Source organism: Thermobia domestica, chromosome 4, assembly GCF_964235325.1.
Source record: "Thermobia domestica chromosome 4, izTheDome1.hap1.1, whole genome shotgun sequence".
NCBI classification, from domain to species: domain Eukaryota; kingdom Metazoa; phylum Arthropoda; class Insecta; order Zygentoma; family Lepismatidae; genus Thermobia; species Thermobia domestica.
The window spans coordinates 321,785,627-321,810,529 of NC_137457.1; the positions used below are offsets into that span (position 1 = coordinate 321,785,627).

At 33.6% G+C, this 24,903-nt stretch overlaps 1 protein-coding gene across 2 annotated transcripts in view; it reads left to right on the forward strand.

Moving 5' to 3' along the window:
• The first annotated feature begins 1,588 nt into the window (after positions 1-1,588).
• The window catches only part of LOC145684386 (uncharacterized), a 74,555-nt gene continuing 51,240 nt past the window's right edge, over positions 1,589-24,903 (forward strand). For both annotated transcript variants that reach the window (XM_081756644.1, XM_081756642.1), the window contains exon 1: positions 1,589-1,699. The gene's annotated coding sequence lies outside the window, so the exon portion shown is untranslated. The remainder of the gene's footprint in view (positions 1,700-24,903) is intronic.

Sequence of the window (24,903 nt, forward strand, 5' to 3'; positions counted from 1 at the left end):
CATTTACAATTTAGTAGGAAACATGTTGAAAACAAAGACTTAATGTGTGGTAAATATGGCAAACTGTTTATAAGACGATCCTATTTCAATAGAGATTCTCAATCTCATTCAGTGTCACATGCAGCCACATCATTTCCAATTGGTCGAAATTCATTCGAGCAATCTGCTCCAGACTGCTGTCATATAGAGACTATAACCGCCGTATGCAAAGTCATTTTGACGTGTGATTAGCGTCATACTAAATATCTGACTACTGTACGAAACACATATGTTAGTCGAGCTCTTTAGTATAGCTCCAATCAAGCATCAGAACGACTCTGCTTAAGACCCACATGATTTTATCACAGTTGAAAAGCTGTAGCCGATCTACTAGTATCCTCGCAGCTCCCTTGCATATGAATAAAGTTTCGTGACAAAATAATATGGAAATAAATAATACAAAAAAGAGAAATAAATAAAGGAATATAATGTAAGTTGATATAAAATAGGAACTACAAAAATTCTAGCTGATTAGTGTTTATTGAAGTATCTGGAAAAGCTGTAGAAATTAGAGATTTTTTCAAGGAAGCAAAACAGATACTGGGAAGAATGTTTTGCTCGTCCTTCACAAACTTGTGTATTCCGTTAGTAGTGTTCCCGGAGTATGAGGGAATTTGAAGGTAAATTAAGAAATAGGGATTTTATCCGATAAAACATAAAATCCAGAAAACTTCTTTTACTGACTGATTGACTAACATAAAATGCTTAAACTTTTCTTTGTTCTTTAGAAAGAAACCAACACAGTACTAATGGTATGTGTATGTAGGCCTATGTCTGTTCAAGGTAGCATAACTTTTACCCGTTGTTGCTTGACTGTATTTGTGTGTATACTTTGTAAAAAAAATGAAGGAAAAAGAAATAGAAGCAAAAAGCAAAAGATCGAAACAAATGTGGTTGGCATTTGGTTTGATATAGCAATTCTTAATCTTATTACATAACTTCTGTCATAGAAATTGGGGAAGTGGGATCTGTGTTCTAGAACCTTGCCATAGGGCACTCAACAAACTTGGAAAGATTTGATAAGCAAAGAGAAAATTTTGAGCCAGTCGAGGGAAACTTTTTAAAGAAAACCTACGAGCACTGTCCGCTCTTCAGTCTTAGAAAGGTTATTTTGAGTTCGACAGTGACCCTTAAGGCGAGTGACTCGTGTGCTGGGATGAAGAAAGTGTAGTAGGATTTCCTATACACCTACACTACACTTACATTTTCTTTTATATTTACATGTACATATATACCCTTCTTTTTAATACATTTCTTTTTTCATTTTACACTTCCCGCTTTTGTCTAAATTTTTGCCCTGTTCACCTTGGCTTTCAGCTCTCTTTCACTATCTGAACTTCTTTCCCGATTTTGACCTTTTCCTGATGTTGACCGTTTTCCGATTGTGTCCTTCCTTCCCAATTGTGTCCTGTCTTTTATTCAATTTTGTTTCTGAATTACAAATCCTTTCTGTGAGGTACATATAAGACAATTTCGCTATTGTAGCGCACATGAATTTCTTGATGGTGCACCTACGTTTCTGATCGATAATGATCTAACACAAGACAAGGAATGTTATTTTGTGGAATAGTGTTTGATGAAGTGTAAGAAAATGTATACAATATAACAAGTGATTTGCAACTGTTGTTCGTGAACTCGTAAAAGGTGATCAAAATAAAAGGTAAGAACGTGTAGATGTACCGTCAAATGGGGTGAATAGAAACACATTTTGGCTATATAAGTCTAGTCATAATTAAGATTTTTCTTATTGGATTATTCCAAAACACCGATCTTAATTTCCTGATGAAATTCAGTAAACGACATATTAATTTATCAACACCAATTTTCTTTAGCTTGATTATTCTTTATGTTTCTATTCAAATCATGGGTAGGGGTGAATATAAACAATGACTTTATTTTCATTGTTGTTTCTTTCATACTATCGGAAAGGTAAAAAGAAACAGCGTATTTGTTGAAACGTACTATTTATTTGATAGCTGCAAGATATAAGTTCAATAAGACCAAGAGGTACAAACGACCAAACAGTTTTGAAGATATTTGTAAAAGACTTAAAGACACTGAAATCACAAGGGAAACATATTATATACTTAAAGCGTGCTGACGAACTACTAATAGGAGCCGACAGTTTTGTCACAATATCCTCATGTATTAAGAATGATTCTTTAGAAGTTTCTGAAAATGTCATTGTTTTTAATGTTCTTTTATGAAATAGTCCCACATATTTACCATGTTCACATTTTCGCACTTGGGTACTGAATAGTCTTACCGAGTATCTTGGCTTCCCATAAACCTTTACCACAGCAAAATCGCTAGCTTTTTAGAAAACCATCATCTAGTTCGTCATTATCTGGAATGTCTTCTGAAGTGTCGTCTTTCTCCTTTTCCGACAATATACGGATTAAACTGAAATCTTTGTCACTGTCGTCAAGAGAATAATTTTCTAAGCTCTCTGATGACGAGTGTTGCACGTGTATCAGTTTTCTTGTTCGTGAGAGATCCGTTCCGTTGCTGCCGGAGAAAGAGGGTCCAAGTTCAGTTTCGTTGTGATTTGATAAAGATGTATCATTTCCAGAAAACAAACCGAAACTCTTACCAGAAACAACATCTATTCGTACTCTCTTCGTATTGACGAAGAAATTAAATGTCGATTAAAAGCAGGGAATTCGTGTTACTTTTCGGTTCAAAATCTCTTGTTGTCTCAAATTCTGTCGAGGAATTTGAAGCTTAAAATATACAAAACGATAACCATGCCTGTTGTTCTGTATGGTTTCTGAAACATGGTCGCTTACTCTGAGAGAAGAACATAGACTGAAATTATTTTAGAACAAGATCCTGAGACGAATATTCGGACCCAAGAGAATGGGGAATGGCGGATACTTCATAACGAAGAACTAAATAATGTATACGGTTTAACCATCATTCTTAGGGTCAAGTCTAGGAAGCTTAGGTAGGCAGGTCATGTAGCTAGAATGGAAGGAAGTAGAAACGCTTTCAGTCTTGACTGGAAGACCAATCAGAAAACGACCATTAGGAAGACCTAGGCGAAGATGGGAGGACAATATTAAGATGGATCTCGGAGAGATAGAAATACAAATTAGAAACTGGATCCAATTGGCTAAGAATAGAAGTCAGTGGAGAGCTTTTGTGAACGCGGCATTGAACCTCCGAGTTCCATAGGCGACAGAGTTAGTTAGTTGTTCGTACTCTCTTCTTCCGTTGTTTAATTTTTTCATCTTCTCGCATGCTCTTGAGAAGGTCCATAAGGAAACGGTCTACAGGCTGCGCGGCTTTTTGCTGTTCTGTTCCTTTTCGTTCAGTGTCTCTTTTTGGATGTATCCTCAGTACTTGGTCTCGACAAAGCAGTAGCATAGCCAGGATTGTTGTTTGGGGGGCCTTAGTGTTATATATATGCGTTTGTTGCGTCAGAATGTTATTTTAATAATAATAATAATAATAATAATTATTAGTATTATTATTACTATTATTATAACTATATCTTCTTCTGAAGTGCTGACTTCTCTAGATATTTCTTCATTGCTTCTCAGTTGCTGTTCTTGCACACCACTACTATCAATTTTTCGTTCTAAGCGTTTTTCTAAAACGTTTTGCGACTCTTCCTCTGACTTAATATCTTGTTTAGATTTTTCTCCGTTGATTTTTGGATTCTTTGCACATTTTTCTCACTGAAATTAACATAATTACCTTTTTTACCCGCTTTAACCACTTTTGTAAAACGTTTTGCGACATTTTGCAATAGCAAAAGAAGTTCTTATTTCGACACCCTGAACTCGTGTAACTTAAGCAAACAAGGGCGCCCATGTTGTGGTTTTCAAGGTGGGGCAGGTATAAGCGATGTTTCAAAAATAGTTTCAAATTTTACTGTAACTAATGTAAAAATTCTATTGGATTTTATATTCTGAAGTACAATTTTTCTATGGGGGTGCAAGCGCCGCACCTTGCCCCCCCTGATGGGCACCCTTGTAAGCAAATCTTCAGAATTGCTCTAATTGATCAAACATCAGATATTACTGTGAGATAGTCACATGCTACAAGTGTTTACATGCTACAAGTCATCAGGTAATTGTGATGATTTTATACCAGTAACCCTAAACTTGTAAACATGAAATACAGCTGTATTACTTTATATTTATTTCTGTCGTCTGCAGAAATTTGTTCTCTATAAAGAAGTCACTTCATTCTAAGTATTGAATTTTACCTGTAAATCCTCCAAAATGTGATGCACCGAAATGCACCAGCAGCACCAATTTTTATAAGCTGTATTCACCAAATATTGTGACCTTCGAAATAGAAACGAAATAACTGTAAATGTAAAATCCTTTTGCATTTAAAATTACTAGGTTTTGATTAAGCTTTCTTTTAACATATGAAATTTAAATATTGTACTTTTACTGAGGAAAGTTAGTAATTGTTTTGCCATGTTTTTATACAAATATTGCTTATCAATTCAGACATTGGAAGGCTTTATCTCCATGTTGTATTGCTTCGAGTGTGCTCATCCAACCGCAGTACGTCAACCCGTAGTGTTTATTCGTATTTATTTATTTTTTTATTTTCTAATTAACTCCAACCCACATTGGTTTTCCTTCGATAGTTGGAGTCCTTATTCAGAAGAATAAATTTGGGAATAATAAGGGAAAACCTCACTTGCTTGTGTCTGTTCATTTATTCATTATGTAAAATTGTAATGGGCTTCTTTTTCTTTCTTTAACGGCGACAATAACTGTTTCTTTGTCCTTTTACATTCCAAAATTTCAGCTAATGTTCGCATTATTTATATTTGGCAACATAGGCGCCGGAACCTGAGGGTTCAGTCCCCTTCAGGCCCCCCAATGTTACCGATGAAGGGGCTGAGGCACCCCCAATGTTTCAGTTCTCTTTTCGTATTTTTATTTCTTCAAAATACTTTTTCTAGACTGTGTTTTTTGAAAACTGACTACTAAGGTTCATCTTCATTTTCAGGACATAATATTTAGTTCAGAATTTTTATTGAAAAGAGGAAAGAGATTAGGGCTGTTCCTAATTCCGGAATTCCGGAATTTTTCGGAACGAAAAAATAACAATTCCGGAATCGGAACACAGTTTCAAGACGTTTCGGAATTCCGGAATTTCGGAACATTCCGGAATTTCGAAACATTCCGGAATTTCGGAACATTCCGGAATTTCGAAACATTCCGGAACTTCTTATTGAAAAAATAATTTTTGCTGTTACCCCGAACTGAGAGGTGTGCGCAAAGCTTAGCTTTGAAACTGGATATTGATTCCGCTGTGCTGAAGGAAGGAGTTGTGGTCCACGGTAACTGGTTTGTTTCATTCTCTAGATCCGTTCACTGTGAAAGATTGCGCGTAAGATTTGAAACTTTGTCTGGTTATCCATAAAGTCTCAATCATAAGTGATTCAGTGTAAATTCCGTGATTTTGTTGCAGAAATCGGAACATAGAAATTCGAGCTAGTTCTTCCCTTTAGTTTAGTTTATCTTCCGAGAAACACCTTTTTTATAAACCACTTTGTATATTCTTTTTTAAATGAATACCGACTGTACCTTTTCCATTTATACGAGGCAACCCTAACAAGAAATTGAACTGCATATCTTTTGATATATGGCCATTGTTAAGTATAAGTACCTGAAGGAGGGGCAGAGAATCATTTAAAAGAAAATACGATTTTCAGTAATTAAAGGGATAGGATAGTCTGAAATAAAAATGTACAATTATTATGCTGCTGTCCGTATTATGTAAAAATATGCATTATTGATGTTACATAAACTTTTTGGAAACTAGAATCAGTATTTCATATTTCAGGTTCAAATCACGCAAAGCTAAAATTATTAATGCATCGCTTGTATTGTATTTAGTATACTGCATGCTGCAAACAGCAAAAAATTACTTAGAACAAGGGATTACTGTTTAATGTTTTTTGTAACTTCTATAATCATGATGCTACTGCTGTTTTTTTTTTAATGAAAGCTTTATCAAGCATTATTTGCATAACTTTTCAAAATGTACAACGAGAGTAAATCGAATAGAGGTGCAAACTTTACATAATATCTTATAATTATTCACATGTACGCGCTACTCTTTTCTTGTCCTGCGACACTTATTTGAAGAACTAACTAAATAAAGGTGTCTATCAGTTAAATACTAAGCATTGGAACCTACGTATGAAGATTAGTTCTAACTCTACTAATCAAAATTTTATGCAAGGTGATAAATGAATTGTGTGAGTGAAAAACATTTCAAATTGGTTTGTTGAGAAATTGTATTAATCACCAATATATTATCAATGTTGTGAAATTCTGATGTAAAAGCATGTTACTTTCTTTAAACAATTGCATTGATACAAGCCAACAGAAAATGTACATTTTCATACAAAGCTGCAATATGAAGGGTAGTTATGCATTCAGAGGAAAGGGTCTGCACTAATGACTAACTAACAACAAGAAAGGTAAATGTTCAATTAGTATACCCGAAATTGTGAGTAGCGATGGTAAAAGTTAAAAATGAAAGAAATCATTTCGTAAATGTTAATATTCACATTAAAAGTATTAGCCTAATGTTCATATTTCGCTCTTACGAAATAATTAATTTGTTTCAAAAACTATTCGTACTTCGCGTAAATTGATCTTTACAAAAATTGATGTTTTACTTTCCTTGAGTAGAAAAGTTGGCGAAAACTTTCTTTCTCCTGATTTCTCAAATAAATCAGATAAAAGAGATCAATGAGATAAAAGAAGTTTGTTAAGCTAAAAGTCCCTAAAGCCCATTTTATGCGATGCAATTTTCTATGCAATCTTGCATGCTAAGAGTCATGCTTTCAAATTATTTCGTATAATAATAATTAACATTCAACTTTCCATAGTAAATTGCACGTATTTCACCTTGTTCGGAGATAGAACATGTGCAATCTACCATGGAAAGTTGAATTCTAATTTTTATTACAGGAAATAATTTGAATGCATGTCTCCTAATTTTGCATACATAATTTGCCTTGTCTAATATCGTCTAAAGTCTACTTTCCCCTAATTTTTAAAAAAATCATCTAGGCATTTATATGAAAATTGACATTTAATACATGCTCTTATAATATTTTATCCACATCATTGTTCTCTAACAGTTATATGTTGTAGCACAGAAATTTTGCTTTTTCTTTCAATAGTAATTTACATTTACATTTTTGTTGCATTATTTGATGACGTCTCAGGTAGCATCAGTTATACCATTTCAGGGTTTCAGTTGTCGAAATTTTCACAATTATGTATTACTCATGCGTACTCCTTGTACTTTAGATTAAAAGTTCATTAATATAATTCCAAATGACATGACTACAAATGTTTCGTGTGCTCTTGTATTGTTTGCTTAATAGTAAAACAAATATTTTGGAATTAAAATGCCAAACATGTAAATTGTTTCCTTGTTGGTACTTCAAAATACAAAATGGCAATGATTAAAAAAAATGTAAAAGATAAAGATAAAATGCTGTACTTTATTCCAATAATTGTAAATACGATAATGCATAACTGTTTAAGACATGTTGCTACTATATTCCATAGATACCAAAGTGAAAACGAAAAAGTATTTGCGAGTAAATTTGAGGGATTAACGCCTTGTAATAATGTTTGAGAACCATTGCCTCAGGACTGTTTCGAACTTTTATATTCAAACTTCGAACTAATATTAATATTACGATTCCAGAATCAACAGTGAGCTTCAAAATTTCAGTCTTGAAAACAGTTCCGAAATTCATACTTTTGAGCATTTCACAATTCCAAACTTTTGGAATATTACGGAATTTGCGGAACATTCCGGAACTTTAAAACGTTCCGGAATTTCGAAACATTCCGGAATTTCGAAACGTTCCGGAATTAGATGAATTCCGAATTCCGGAATACGAAATCGAATTCCGAACACCCCTAGAGATTATACGGTTCTTACGTTTCTTCCTGCCGCTCCTAGCTTTAGTTGTTTACTGGTGACTTGACTGATGAACATTGTCGTCCTGGAGTATCAAAGCAAACACAGAGAGTAAAAGAATTACCGTCGTTTTATTAGTATATGATGTAAGGACAAGTATTGTGGGCCTCTTTTTCTAGGAATTCTGGAAGTCCACTGAACTTTCCCCTGCTAGACCTTAATACACTTGGTATTTTATATAGGGGTTTATGACCCCTGTTTGCAGAAATAGGGGTGTATGACCCTTGGTTGCACAAAATCAAATATGCCTCCGTCCCTTTCTTCTGATTTTCTTTTTTTCTATACTTTTCGCACATTGGGTTTTGATCATTTTGTGGAGAAAACGCAGACAGTAACGTATACATCCCTTGTTTCTTGTTACAAAGATTTCGTGTCGTGTCGTATTTTAGTTTATCGCTGGTGTTGATAGAAAAAAGAAAACGTTATTCTGGTGACTTGTTATCGTTCGTTTTCTGGAAGAAGAGGAACGTGAGTTTTAGTGAAATGTTTTAATCTTATTTATTCATTTATTTATTCACTATTTACCGGTAAATAGTGTTAATTGAAAATTTGAAAAAAAAATGGATCGTTTTGTAGTGAGAACGAAAAAAGAGCAGAATGAATCTTCTATATTAGACATTGACAATAGGGATACATATTCCATCGTTTTTTTTTTTTTTTTTTTTGACGGCACCATCCACCACTTGCACAGCGGAGAGATCCTTTTCTTCCTTATGACGACTAAAGTCCTATCTACGATCTATTATAGAACAAAAACTGCTCAACGCGTTAGCAATTTTAAATTGTCATCAAGAACTTTCTGCAGGACTCGATCTTATCTGATTGCAGACGAATTTATAATGCGCATCGAAATCCGCAGACAAATCTTTGCTATGTTAAAGAAGTAATTTTCCGTTTCCTGCCTACAAACCTGCATCTGGATGGAAGAAAGTGTCAATTAAACACAAGTGAGTGTAATATTAGAATTTAATGAGAAATTTAAAATTTGATAGTCATATCTTAATATTACATCTATTTTACAAGTAAATATAGGAGGAGAAAGCCGTATTGTAGCATTCAAATATTGGCAATGTTTATACAGTTAAACATCTCTTAACGGACAGCCCCATAATGTGGACAAACTTTTTTTTGTCCCTCCCTGCAAAAATATGTGTGTTGTGGGAGAAAACACTTTCTTTTACGGACACTTCTCATTTAAGGGCAAATAGTGATGTTCCATCCATGTCTGATGAGAAATTAACTAAACCTATTATGCGATAAAAGGCTAAACAGTTTATTGGTTATAATGAATTATTAGCCATTGTCGTTTCTGAATTGTTGCAACTATATTATTGAATTGAGTTGATTATCATTCAGCGTATCTTTACAGCAGCGCGGCTATATGAGACGTGGCTTACAATTTAAGGTGAAATCCGACCCACTGTCCAACTGGGAATCGAACTCGGGACTGTGCACCAAAGGCACACGCGATATCCACTAGACCAACAAGGAGAGCTGCAACTGTATTGTGACGAGCTGTCAGTTCTCGTTGGCGCAGAGAAACGAGGAATGTAAATTGGGAGAAACACTGGCGCAAATCCCGCGATGCTGAGGGGGACATGTTTCCTCCAATCTTGGAACTGGGGGAAACTGTCCCCCCAATACTCCGATTTGAAATGTGTTTTGCTTAAATAGAATCATACCAATTATAAATATGCATGTATCAGATTTCAGAATGTGTTCACGGCACTGATTTGTAATACTGATATGAACCACTACTTCATCTACATCGCTTAATACATGTTTACTCTACCACAGGTTCACCTAAGAAATCAGATTCATGTACCGCAATATGAGTTTCATCTCCTCAATCCCCCAGAATAAGTCCCAAATCTACCTACCTCCCAATATTGAAGAGAACTTTGCTCCCCTGATTCTCCAGAGCATTGTTTTTCAACTTCATAAATACTTTGAACATCGCTTATAAAAAAGACTACAGCAGAATATTTTGTCCGTCCCTCGATTTGCGCCGCTGGAGAGAAAACGAATAAAAGCTGTTTACCAGAATTGGGGGGAACGTGGCTTAGGTTGTAAGATGCCTAAATCCGTCACTGATTAAAATCAGCTGGTTTTCAACCAACTAACCCTACATCTAACAAATTCTTTGTTCCTGTTTATGGTGGTTGAGCCCCCCCCTTAATATTTTTTTCGTGTCGGCGCCTATGTTTGGCAAAGATTCCATCACTATTATCTGACAGTACATATAATTAATTAAAAATTTAAGCCAATATAAATTTTAAAAGCTCAGATAATATATGAATATTTTAAATTTTGAATTTTCGTTTACGATTAAAGAAATCTATTTAATGTGTTGTCTTAAAACAGCATAAAAAATGTAAAAAAAAATAATAAATATGGTCATTTCTTTTAACATAGCAAACAAGTAAATATAGCTATTATTTGAACGAAATTAGTGCCAATATAACGTCTTACACTTTTATTCATTCCATTAAGAATTTAAATTAAATTAATAAGATTTTGCTAAAATAAGTTGCTGTTAATAAATACATGTAAGTTAAACATTAAAATAATATATGTAAATTTTGTTTAAAAAAGTAAACTAGTGATCTATTTAATCGTAGCGTGTTTCAAAATAAATCTGATACTCAATGTAAAAAGAAGAGCAATATTCTGGTTATTTTTTTCTTTTTCTTAGCTGCAACTTACTGGGTGTAAAACATGAAATTATTATCATTTAGATGTGTGTTTTCATTCCATAACGACGATTTTTTTTCTCCCAATGACAAAATCAGAGGCACAACCATTGCGTATTTCTCAAATGTATGTTGATATTACTGTTGTCTGTGTGTGAGGTACATGTTTTGGCAGTACTCAGCTCGAAAGTTCATTATCCCGTCATATCGGAATTCTGAAACTTCTGTACCACGCATTGCCGGACATCGGTTGATAAGGACTAATTGTCTTATATTACTTGTACAATCACTTCCCAAAACTTGCGCCCATATATAGCCAATTAGTATATATATATATATATATATTGCAATGCCATCGTATTTTTGTCGTTAAATTTGTGATTTTTGGTATATAGTGGTTATGAAATATCAATTTGGACATTAGGTTCTTTATTGTCGAAGAATTTTTATTCCTTTCTCTGCGAAACAAAATCTTTTAAACCCTTTCCAGTATATGAGAAAATGAGGTAAAAAATTACAGTTTGTTACAATAGATTGAAGTTTAATAATGAGCAGAATTATCTTTCGACACAATATGGTAAAGTGAGATCAACATAAAGCGAATACTTATTTCCTATTATAATGATTTTTAATTAGTATATTGCTTTCATTGAATATTCTCTCGGTTACCTTCTTCAGCAGAGAATATACCTTAATCTGTTTTCTCGTCAAATTTTAATGCCTCGTTTGTTTTTTGTGACAGATATGTGTATCTCTCAATATCATTTACACTCCCTTTTAAATCACGTTTTTAATTGAAAGTATCATATATTAGTAAAGAGCTTCAATGTTTAATAAAAATAATGTAAATTATTGTACAGCGTGATTTTAAGACATCTAAAGAAACAGTATCTGAAACAAGAAATTCTATGCAATATGTGTCCACTCTTTCAGTCAAAGTTAATTTGCAGAAAATTAAAACCACTGTGTATTCCTGAAAGCAGATAGAAAGAAAAGCTACAGAGAGTCATCAATCAGTAATTCAACTTGAAAACTCGCAAGCACACTTTTCATGCAGATGTTTTATACTTTGACTTTCGTGCATGGTTTTTCCTTTCAAGTTTCTATCAGAAAACGCAGGTTAACCTTAGCGAATCAAAGTAGATGCAACCTTCACTTTTGTGAGATTCAACATTAGTTATACTTGATTAAATTATTGCCTAACGTAAAGAAATAATAATCGACTAACATCGTGATGGTATGATAACAAGCCTTTGTTGAGAGTTATCTTAATTGCATCATTAAAAATCAATTAGATCAAACTCATAGAGAATACAAAACTGATTTCCAAACGCAACATTTCGAAGTACCGGTAGCAGACGAGTTATGTCCGAAATTGTCTGGTAGGGACAATTAACGTGTCGATCGATTCAGTAGGGTTTAAGGAGTGTTTTAAAGTTGGTCTCATCACTTGTGGATGCGGAGATGCCAACATATTTAAGATTAAAGTGTAAGGGCGGGATATGTCGGAAATTGTCTGAGAGGGACAGCTAAGGTCTCAGTCGATTCAGTAAAGCTTAAGGAGTGTTTTAAAGTTGGTATCATCACTTGCAGATGCATAGTTGCCGACATATTTAAGATTAGAGTGTAAGGGCGTGTTATGTCGGAAATTGTCTGAGAGGGACAGTTAAGATGTCAATCTATTCAGCAGAACCTAAGGAGTGTTTTACAGTTCGTCTCATCACTTGCTGATGTGTGCTTGCCGAGATATTTAATATCAAAATATAAGTGGAGGGTGCTATAGAAAAAAATTCTATCTGAACGTATTTTACTGTAATTCTTTTTCTTGTTATAGAAAAATACCTCTGAGATCTTTTCTCCTATCTATAAAGGCAAAATTGTTCTAGTAGTAATGGCGTCACCTGAGGATAATTTGGACTTTGACCCCGACCTTTATGACATCTTAGGCCAAAGGTCAATGACCTTGGCTCGAGGTCAATGACCTAGGGGTACTTATGACCACCCCCTCTAAATTTTGGTAGGGGTACGTTGGCCCACCCTCTAAATTTTGGCAGGGATACATAGGACCACCCCCCTTAAATTTTAATAATTGCCAAATCTAAAAATTTGGTATGGTAGCCTAGGACCATAGTATGTACTTCTATCAGAATTGGGTGTCTATGTCGTTCCCTTTCATGGGTAAAAATTGCCAAAAATTCAAATTTTGGGGGTTTTTGACCTAATTTATTCCTCTGATGAGGTGTTATTACCCTATATGGTTATATGGGCGTATACAGGGGTCCACTACCTTTCATAAGACATGGGTATATTAAAGCAACCTTTAAAAAATTTGGGAGGGTACCTTGGCCCACCCCTTAAATTTTGGAAATTGACCAATTTAAGCATTGGGTATTATAGTACTGCACCCTAACATGTATTATGATAAATTTGGGTGGTCCACCTCGTTCATTTTTAGGGGTACAAAATTGCCCAAATATAAACGTAAGCAATACGTTGTACCACGTGTTTGTTCTCTTGGCCCAATTTATCCTCTTGGATGAGGTCCTATTACCTTATATGGCTATATGGTGATGTATAGGGGTCTATTCCTATTGTGTATTTGTGTAACAATCTTAAATTTTGGGAGGGGTGCATTTCTTATTGTCATATCAATAATTGGTAATTGTTCTTAGAATTGGGTGGTATCCAGTGGCGGCTAATGTTAGTGTTGCAGCGTTGCGCAACGACCAAAGTATTTCTAGAAAAAAATATTATTATCAATAGTAGTAAAGAACAGAAAAGACACTTTTTAATACTTGCATATATACGCTTTAAATAACATATTTTTTACTTCTGTAACTGTACGTTCCGTTTATCCATTTTAAAAAGCGAAAAATAATCCGTCACAGAGTCTCTAATATACATTGTGTTGCAGCGAGCATGCAACGACCAGATTCCTTCAGCGCGGCAATTGGAGCAAATGTTAAGTCTCCTTTCCCCTATCTCAGAAGTTAAAGGGACTGGTCGTTGCAGTGCTTCTGCAACACAGCACGATTTCCAGTGAACGAGAAGGTTTTTCGCGCTAAAAAGCTTTCTGAATTTTCTTTCACTAGTAATTAACAAATGGAATTTGTTTTTATGCATTCAAATTTTTAAATTACGGGACCATACTGAAGCAAATCAATACAATGACAATATAAAAAAGTGACAGCAAAATTACAAAATAAGAAAGAAAATATCTAGTAGAGGAGAAAACAAATGAAAGTAGACCCACATTTACAAGTTAATTCTTAGCTTATATTGATAATGACGGCTTCTTCTACAGTAATTTGTGAATCAAATATTAATAAGTCAGTATGTAGAATCGCTGCCCCCCCCTCTGTGGATAGTATTTTAGTATAAAGATATTTCTTTTATAAAATAAGTATATTTTATACTCTTGGTAATTTCCACATAAAACTGTATGATGGGGAACGCCACATTGAATTTGGGACTAATTAACAATGCTCAGGGGCGTAGCGACGAGGGGGTCCACCGGGTCCGGACCTCCCAAAAATTTCGAAACTTGACTAACATTTGTAGACGTTCTTAATAAACTATACTTTTCTAATACAGAAACGATTGATGTAGGCTAAATATTTTATTTTACTCCTCATCGTGTACTCTTTTTTTCCTAAAAATATAGGTGACAGTAAGTAATAATTACTTATCGTCTTTTCGGGCGCAGTATAAGACAGATTCCATATTATGTAGACGTATTGGACCTCCCTCAAATACTTTGGACCCCTCCCAGTTGACATTTCTGGGTGTAGAACTGGCAGTGCTGTTTGTTTTGATGCTCTTTGATTTTTTTGGCTTCTGTTACATGCTGATCCTTCATCTGGCGGGTTTCGAGGTTTCCTTTCCAGAACATATCACATTGGTAGGCATTGTTTCGCCTCATGTGGAAGTATATTGTGTTCATCGTGCATTGCGTAACAAGCAAGACGGATGATTTGGAATGTAGTTTTTTTTCTTTTACGCACATGTGTGTGTTGATGTATGAATATGTAACATTCGAAATTCATATACCAGTACCTATTTTGTATCCGCTATTTTGTTTTTAATTATTAGGTTTAATTTTATTGTGTGTGCTTTAATTCTGTAAATAACCTACAAATTCTGAATGAATTGTATACCATGACTTCTGTAAATAACTTACAAAAAACAATGACCAGCTTTCAACCGAGGAAAAATTTGCAATTAAGGCTTAGACAAAACAAGCAAAGGGCAATTCAGGAGAGTGTTCGAAAAAAATCCAGTTTAAATTTATAGGATATCTTATGCAGTAGTGTTGTTTGCACCAGATACATTTCCTCAATTTATTTTAAATTTTCCTGGATAAACTGAGAATAAAGTGTGTTCAATGTACATTTTTTTATAACACTAATCTCTGCTACGAACTCTCTTCAGTCAACGCTGAAGAGGAATTCGGATCACTGTCAAGGACTGAGTTTGCTAGAATGAATCGTTCGCAATAATCTAGAAAAAATATTTAGTAAGCCTACAAAGCTTTGAAATTAATATTAATAGTACCTATGGCGTCAGCAAAAGACGAAATGTTTTTTTCCCACATGAGAAAGAATTGACACTTTCAAGGAATTGAATGTCTCAAGAAAGGTTATCACCATTGGTTATGCTTTCCATCGAAAAAGACCTGACAATAAGAATACCAGAGTTCAACCAGCACGTATTAGACAGATTTGCTCCAATCAAAGAGAGGAGAATGAACTTACTAATTAATTAAAGTGATTAATCGCATAAATTATTCTGTTTTTTATTTTTTAAAAAAAGAATTTTATTTAACATGTCACATAGCATTTGCATCTAAAGTATGCTGATTAGTCAATGAGTCAACTTTATATCTTCTGTCTCTTATCGCTCGTACTGCAACACCCGAAACCACAATCCACCGGCCGCCACTGGTGTTATATCTTTCTTTGGGTAAATCATTGTCAAATATTAGTATGATCACGTGATCAGTTATTGACCTATGATGGGATTAGGAGTCCAGGACATTGGTACATTTAACCTTTGTAGGATAATTTGAGAATTGTCAAATGAAATTGCGTCACTGGTTTTGATTATTCCAGTCTATGGACCAAATATAAACGTAAGCAATACGATGTACCACGTGATTGACCTTGATGAGGTAGTGTACAGGGATTCATTTCCTTTGATGTGGTACTTTTTAAGTTCGAGTACACACTTAAACAGTTGGTTCTACTCACGTAAACAATTGACGGACATTATTGACCTTATTGAACATATAATGATATGATTAATTCTAAGACTTAGGTATATCGAGAGAAGTATTCTTTAAGTTTGGGAATTGTGATGAACAAAACTTTAACATAAGGCGCGAAATTTGAAAGAATACTTTGAACTTAAGTCACAGCTCATAGTCTAAAATCATTTGTGGTGATTGATTTGACCTTGAGATTAAAAAATCTGATAGCTAACCTTATTGAATCTTATGACTCATAGTCTTAAGGGAATACATGTCACTGAAATTTAGTCACAAAGTGATGTAATCTGACACTGGCAAATTTATTGTTGATGCCATTTAATTGGTTGATCACTATCTTTCGTGCAACCTGATTGGCTGATCACTATCTTTCGTGCAATCTGATTGGTTGATGAGTTTCAAATATTTGATGCATTCAGTTTTGTTTTAACATTTAGAAAGTTTTTGAAATTTTTGTTTGAATTTTTTTTGTTTGAAACTTTGGTTTGACATTTTTCGTTTGATATTTTTAGTTTAAAAAATTTTTGTTTCGAAATTTTTGTTTGAAAATTTTTTGTTTCAAAATATTTTGTTTGAAAGTTTTTCGTTTGAAATTTTTAGTTCGAAAATTTTTGTTTGAAAAATTTTTGTTTCAAATTTTTGTTTCAAATTTTTCTGTAAATTTTTTGTTTGAAATTTTTTGTTTGTAAATTTTTTGTTTCAAAATTTTTGAAACTTTATGTTTGAAATTTTTTCTTTAAATTTTTTCTTCAAAACTGAAATTTTTTTGTTTGAAATTTTAGTTTAAAAAGATCGAATTTTTTTGTTTAAAAATTTTTGTTTGAACATTTTTGTTTGGAAAATTTTGGTTTCAAATTTTTAAGTTTGTGCACTCTAGTAAAGAACCGGAACTGTTTAGAAGAAAATTTGGTTTGAAATTTTTTTGTTTGAAAATTTTTGTTTGATATTTTTTTTGTTGGAAATTTTTGCTTCAAAGTTTTGGTTTGATATTTTTTTAAGTTTGTGCACTCACTAGTTAAGAACCGGAACTGTTTAGAACAAAAATATCTGGCATCATTGTTTATCATGGTGCAATAGTACACGTCAGAACATGATAATGCATCGTCATCAGTTTTGCATCATATGTAAGTATCGTTCGCGTTAGTATTCATGATAACGTCATCATGGCTATTTGTTTGCAGTTTCTAAACACACGTGATGTGATGAAATAATTTACCACGTTTACTGATTTACAACAGAATGTACCTTATAGAATCTTAGCTAGCCAAAAATGCCCTAGAAAATTTGGATTAAGAATCGTAGTGAAGCTTAAGAATGATAAGAATATAATTTTACCAGCAAGATATTTACCCATAGAAGCATCAAAACAAGAATTGCTGGGTTTCTTAAATACTGGATCTGTATCTTTATGTTACAAAGGATTCTTGGGTCGAAGTCATCAATTTGAATTTAGTACACAGCCGGTTTCGTCAGCAATTGTGATGAGATCATGAATTCAAACGTTAGCATATTCCTTTGACGTCAGACGTACCTGTATGCAGAATGCGATCTATGAATTATGTTGGTCAGCATGACGTCAGCAACTGTGATGAAACCATGCATTCAAACGTCAGCACATTCCTTTCCAATGACGTCAGCCGTAGTTCTATAAATCAGCAAGTACAGTGTCAGCCCAAGAAATCATTTGAGCAAATGCGTTTCAGAAGGAAAGATGTGTACTTCTTACAATAAACAATTCCTCTTCGCAAGCTATTATCCAAGAAATATATTTCAAACAAAACATGTGATGATTGGAATAAGTGCTAGAACATTTGAACCTGTGATTCGATTGGGGAAAGCAGAAAAATTTGGTGTACAACTGACCTGTGAAAAATGGCAAATATTATGTTCACGAATCGACCAAATGAATGATTATTTTCATGATGAGCTAAATGTGACCATAATCAAATAATTAGGCTCAAATCATGAAGAGGTGCTGCGTACAGTCCTTGAAGAGAAGATGGTGCTGTTACGTAAAAAGAGTACATTGCATGTCCCTCGCAACATGGTGTATTTAACGCAAACGGAATGGAACATATTCATCAACGTATTCCAGTGTGTAAAACATGCAGTGGAAGTGTGGAACAAAACAAGTATATTCAAGAAAAAGTACTATTTTGAAAAATGTGTCATGCATATTGTACAACATGTATGACGGTTGTCAACATCGTTCATGGGTGCATACCTGTATTGATAAACAGTTTATTTGTGATCAAATGGACATTGAGTTTCCACCAATTGATATTGCAATAGACCTTAAAAGACTTCAACTGGAATTAAAATTATATGCTAAAGACAAACTAGTGCAAGAAGTTCAAAATACATTGTATCGACAATATCCAGACCCTATATCTAATATGGATGTATGTGGAGTGTAATAAAATGATCCATTTCAATGAATTGTGTTTTTTCATTTCAAGTACAACCCCATGTTCTGACGTGTACTATTGCACCATGATAAACAATGTTGCGAGATGCTTTTTCTCTAAACAGTTCCGGTTCTTTACTCATGAGTGCACAAACTTAAAAAAAATATCAAACCAAAATTTTGAAACAAAAATTAAAAAAAAATTTCGAAACAAAAATTTTCAAACAAAAAAATTTCAAACCAAATTTTCTTCTAAACAGTTCCCGTTCTTTACTAGAGTGCACAAACAAAAATTTGAAACCAACATTTTCCAAACAAAAATGTTAAAACAAAAATTTTTAAACAAAAAAAATCGAACATTTTTTAAACTAAAATTTCAAACAAAAAATTTCAGTTTTGAAACGAAAAAATTTTTAAAAATTTCAAAGGAAAAAATTTCAAAAATTTTGAAACAAAAAATTTACAAAAAAAATTTCGAACAAAATTTTCAAACAAGTTTTGAAACAAAAATTGCAAACAAAAATTTTTCAAACAAAAATTTCGAAACAAAAATTTTCAAACAAAATTTCAAACGAAAAACTTTCAAACAAAAATTTTGAAACAAAAAAATTTTCAAACAAAAATTTCGAAACAAAAATTTTTAAACTAAAAATATCAAACGAAAGATGTCAAACCAAAGTTTCAAACAAAAAATTTTCAAACAAAAAATTCAGAAACATTTTAAATGTTAAAACAAATCAATGCATCAAAGATTTGAAACTCATCAACTAATCATATTGCACGAAAGATAGTGATCAGCCAATCAGATTGCACGAAAGATAGTGATCAACCAATCAAATTACATCAACAATAACTTTGCCAGTGTCAGATTACATCACCTTGTGACTAAATTTCAGTGTTGTAGCATGTATTCCCTTAAGACTGAGTCATAAGATTCAATAAGGTTAGCTATCAGATTTCTAAAGCTCAAGGTCAAATCAATCACCACAAATGATTTTAGACTATGAGCTGTGACTAAAGTTCAAAGTATTGTTTCAAATTTCGCTCCTTATGTTAAAGTTCTGTTTATTACAATTCCCAAATTTAAAGAATACTTCTCTCGATATACCTAAGTCTTAGAATTAATCATATCATTATATGTTGATTAAGGTCAATAATGTCCGTCATTTGTTTACGTGAGTAGAACCAACTGTTTAAGTGTGTACTCAAACTTAAAAAGTACCACAACAAAGGAAATGAATCCCAGTACACTACCTCATCAAGGTCAATCACGTGGTACATCGTATTGCTTACGTTTATATTTGGTCCATAGGCTGGAATAATCAAAACCAATGACGCAATTTCATTTGACAATTCTCAAATTATCCTACAAAGGTTAAATGTACCAATGTCCTGGACTCCTAATCTCATCATAGGTCAATAACGGATCACGTGATCATACTAATATTTTACAATGATTTACCCAAAGAAAGAGATACCACCCAATTCCAAGAACAATTACCAATTATTGATATGACAATAAGAAATGTACCCCTCCCAATATTTAAGATTGGTACACAAATACGCCTGTGTCTTACGAAAAAGTAATAAATCCTGTACTTATTCTATATTAAAGCCGTATCAAAAAATATGTCAATAACCTTCAAAATTTGAGTATTTTGCTATAAGAGGAAATTTGATAATTCCCAAATTTAAAAGGGCACAGAAACATATGAAGCTAATAAACCTGTGTACATACACATATAACGTGTTAAATACTTATCAAAGGGGTCAATAACCTCCGAAATTTGATTTTTGGTAGTTTTTTACCGATGAAAGGGAACGAGGTGGACCATCCAAATTTATAGTGGTACATATTGAAGACCTGTACGGAGATACCAAATGCTTATATTAAACAATTTCTAAAACGGAGTGGATGAGCCAAGATACCTCTTCCAAATTTTTAAAGGGTGCAGCAATGTACCCATGTCTTATGATAGGAAATGAACCCATATACATGACCATATAATCATATAAGGTAATAAAACCTCATCAAAGGGGAGAAATTGGGCCAAAAAAACACGTGGTACAACATAGAGCTTAAGTTTATATTTTTGCAATTTTTTTTACCCATGAAAGTGAACTATGTGGACCACCCAAATTTATCATAATACGTGTTGAGGTCCTGTATTATAATACCGAATGCTTATATCGAAATTTAAAGGGGTGCATCAATATACCCATGTCTTATAATAGGAAATGGACCAGTATACATGACGATATAACCATATAAGGTAATAGGACCTCATCCAAGGGGATAAATTGAGCCAAAAACCAAACATGTGATTGTATTAAAATTTCTCAATTTCGTACTCATGAAAGGGAACGAGGTGAAGCAACTAAATTTATAGTAATCTCTATTAGGGTCCTATACTATAATACCAAATATATAACATGGGTAATTTCCAAAATTAAAGGGGTGGGTCAAGGTACCTCTCCCAAAAATTTAAAGGGGTGCACAAATGTACCTATGTCTTATGATAGGTAATAGACCCCATACATGACCATGTAACCATATAAGATAATAGCACCTCATCCAAGGGAATAAATTAGGTCAAAAACGAAACACATGGTTGTACTAAAATTTGGCAATTTCGTACCCATGAAAGGGAACGAGGTGGACCACCCAAATTTATAGTAATATATATTAGGGTCCTATAATATTATACCAAATGTGTAAAATGGGCAATTTCTAAAATTTAAGGGGTGGGCCAAGGTACCCCTCCCAAATTTTTAAAGGGGTGCACAAATGTACTCATGTCTTATGATAGGGAATAGACCCCTATACATGACCATATAGCCATATAAGGTAATAAGACCTCATCCAAGAGGATAAATTGGGCCAAAAGAACAAACAAGTGGTACAACGTATTGCTTACGTTTATATTTTGGCAATTTTGTACTCCTAAAACGGAATGAGGTGGACCATCCAAATTTATCATAATACATGTTAGGGTCCAGTACTTTAATACCAAATGTTTAAATTGGTCAATTTCTAAAATTTAAGGGGTGGGCCAAGGTACCCCTCCCAAATTTTTAAAGGGGTGCACAAATATACCCATATCTTTTGAAAGGGAATGGACCCCTATACATGACCATATAACTTTATAGGGTAATAACACCTCATCAAAGGGGATAAAATCGACCAAAAACCAAACACGTGGTATAACGTATTGCTTACGTTTATATTTTGGCAATTTTGTACCCCTAGAAGGGAACGAGGTGGACCACCCAAATTCATCATAATACATATTAGGGTACTGTACTATAATACCAAATGTTTAAATTGGTCAATTTCCAAAATTTAAGGGGTGGGCCAAGATACCCCTCCCAAATTTTTAAGGGGTTGCATGAATATACCCATGTCTTATGAAAGAGAATGGACCCCTGTATACGCCCATATAACCATATACGGTAATAATACCTCATGAAAGGGGATAAATTAGGTCAAAATCCCCGAAATTTGAATTTTTGGCAATTTTTACCCATGAAAGGGAACGACATAGACACCCAATTCTGATAGAGGTACATACTATGGTCCTAGGCTACCATACCAAATTTTTAGATTTGGCAATTTCCAAAATTTAAGGGGTGTGGTCCTATGTACTCCTGCCAAAATTTAGAGGGTGGGCCAACGTGCCCCTGCCAAAATTTAGAGGGGTGGTCCTAAGTACCCCTAGGTCATTGACCCCGGGCCAAGGTCATTGACCTTTGATAGTGATGGGCAGTGGGAATATTCCCGGTGGGAAGAAATTTAAAAATGGGAATATTCCCGGGTTTTTTCCCTGGCCTATAAAATCCCGGGAAGGAATTTAATTCCATTTCTTTACTTTATCTTCCAAATTGTAAGAACCATATGACTAATTGCTTTATTTTAATATATTATGATTTACTCTAGGTTTTAAAGAATTTGGAGGTTAAAAAATTTAAAATTTTTTGACGGTACTTTATATAATTAATAATATGATTTTCTAAAGTTTCATTTCCATTTGCACTAAAAAGTAGGGTAATTGTTTAGTATTGGAGGCCAAAACTAGCAAAAAGTAGGATGATTTACGGAAGAAATGAGTTGATAGTGATGTTCAAGTTGTCAAGAAAGTATCGAACATATTTTTTTTTTATGGCAGTAGGGGATTTATACAAAACGGAAAGGTAAGTCGAAGTGATTTATGTGAGAAAAGAAAATGAATTGTTAGTAACGAAGATAGAAAACAACGTGCCATGCAGGGCTCTAACCCGCCTTCATTCGCTAACGCTCGCTCTGCAATGCTGTCTGAATTTGATGTTGGTTACGTAATTTAACGTATGAAATCGTAAAACAACCGCATCGGAATAGAATATCGCAAAAAAGTAGGTGCAAAAGCTGGCCCCCAATGCTAAAGAACAGCCAAAATTAGCAAAATACTAATTTACAAAGAATGAAAAGGAACCATTTTGTAAAGTAATTTAGAATTATGTAGAAAAAGAGATGAAGTACTATGAATAAACCCTGAACCATCATTAGTAATAGATATCCGTCTGTCTCCTCTCTCTGACTCGAATTTCTGAAGAAGTACTCGGACTTCTTTTACATGTGAATTAACGTATGGAATTTCGAGAAATAGGTAGAATGAAAGGTCGTGTGTGGCAATGTTAAGTGCTAAAATATAAAGATGAGTAAGTATCTTTCAAATTTTGTGAACATAAATATGTATGCGCAAATGGTGATAAATTGGTGAGACATGTATCTGGTAGCATTTACCCAATCTAATTGGTTTATAACATTTATAAATTTAATGTGTTTATAGTATCAGTAATAGAGTCAAGTTGAGCAAATCCACTTACATATAAATTTAAATTGTTACTATATAATTTACTATATAATTTTTTCACACATATTTAATTGATAGAGCATATTATAAATAAATATACATTTATGCGTACTCTCTAAATATAATAAAGTGTTAATAAAGTAACACAGTACCGTTCAGAATATGCATTTTAAAGAATCCTCTGTGTACAACAGTAATAATATGCTGTGATATAAAAATTAATTTAACTTTGAAGTCATAATATAGTAATAGAATGCAATTTTCTTTCTGATTGTACATAAATTCCCGGATAAATTCCCATTCTGGGAATCTTCCCGGGAATATTCCCAGGGAATATTTCCGAAAAATATCTTCCCGGCAATTTACCCATCACTAACCTTTGACCTATGACGTCATATAGGTCGGGGTCAACGTCCAAATTATCCTCAGGTGATGCCATTACTACTGTTCTTTATTGATACTAATTTTCGAGCTTATTCAGTGTAACTGGCTAAAACACTATTGAAGATCAAATTGAAAAAAATAAATAGAAAGGATTTTAAAATCGAAACAACTTCTATCGCAAGGAAAGAACAAAAGAGTTTTATTCAATAATGAAAATTAAATGAGGTCGAAAATTAGTATCAATAAAGAACAACTTAGCCTTTCTGGTTAGATGAAAGCTTTAGAAATGTTTTTTTTAAAGAAGTGTGAAAGAATCACAATACCAAAAAAGAGATGGAAGGGGTTTTAAATTGAAAATAGCACCTCTACTGAAAGGAGTAGTTACTAGCAAAAGAATTTTATTCAACAATGAAAACTGAATAAGGTCGAAAATTAGTCTCAATAAAGAAGAATTTAGCATTTATGAATAAAAGAAAAGATCTCACAGGTATTTTTTCTATAACAAGAGACAAATTACAGTAAAATACGTTCAGATAGACAATTTTTCTATGGAGCCCTGGCCTTTACTTAGATCTTCAATATCTCGGCACCCACACATCAGCAAGTGACGAAACAAACTTTAAAACACTCCTCAAGCCCTACTGAATCGACCGAGACCTTAATTGTCCCTCTCAGACAATTTCCGACATATCCCGCCCTCACACTTTAATCTTAAATATGTCGGCAACTACGCATCAACAAGTGGTGAGACCAACTTTAAAACACTCCTTAGTTCCTACTAAATCGATTAAAGCCTTAGTTGTCCCTCTCAGACAATTTCCGACATATCCCGCCCTTACACTTTAATCTTAAATATGTCGGCAACTACGCATCAGCAAGTGATGAAACCAACTTTGAAACACTCCTTAAGTTCTACTTAATCGATTAATGCCTTCATTGTACCTCTCAGACAATTTCTGAGATAACCCGTCTGCTACATGAAGTACATATTCCTTTTATACTGACTTAACTTAGCGGAATGTGTTTTACTTTTTTTTTTTTTAGATAAGAAGTATATATTTTCACGTAGGGTTTACGAGCAATAGACGTAAAATATCTTAAACTAATTTCAATTGCTAGCTTTAAAAAAAAATCGAGCTCAACAAGATTCGTTTTATTAACGTATTCCGTGCCGCACATTTTCTTCCCTTGTTCTATAAATAGTATTTTTTCTGTTTAGATTTCTTTAGTTTATTTCAGGTTTTCGCATAGAGAAATTGTTAGTTGATAGATTGA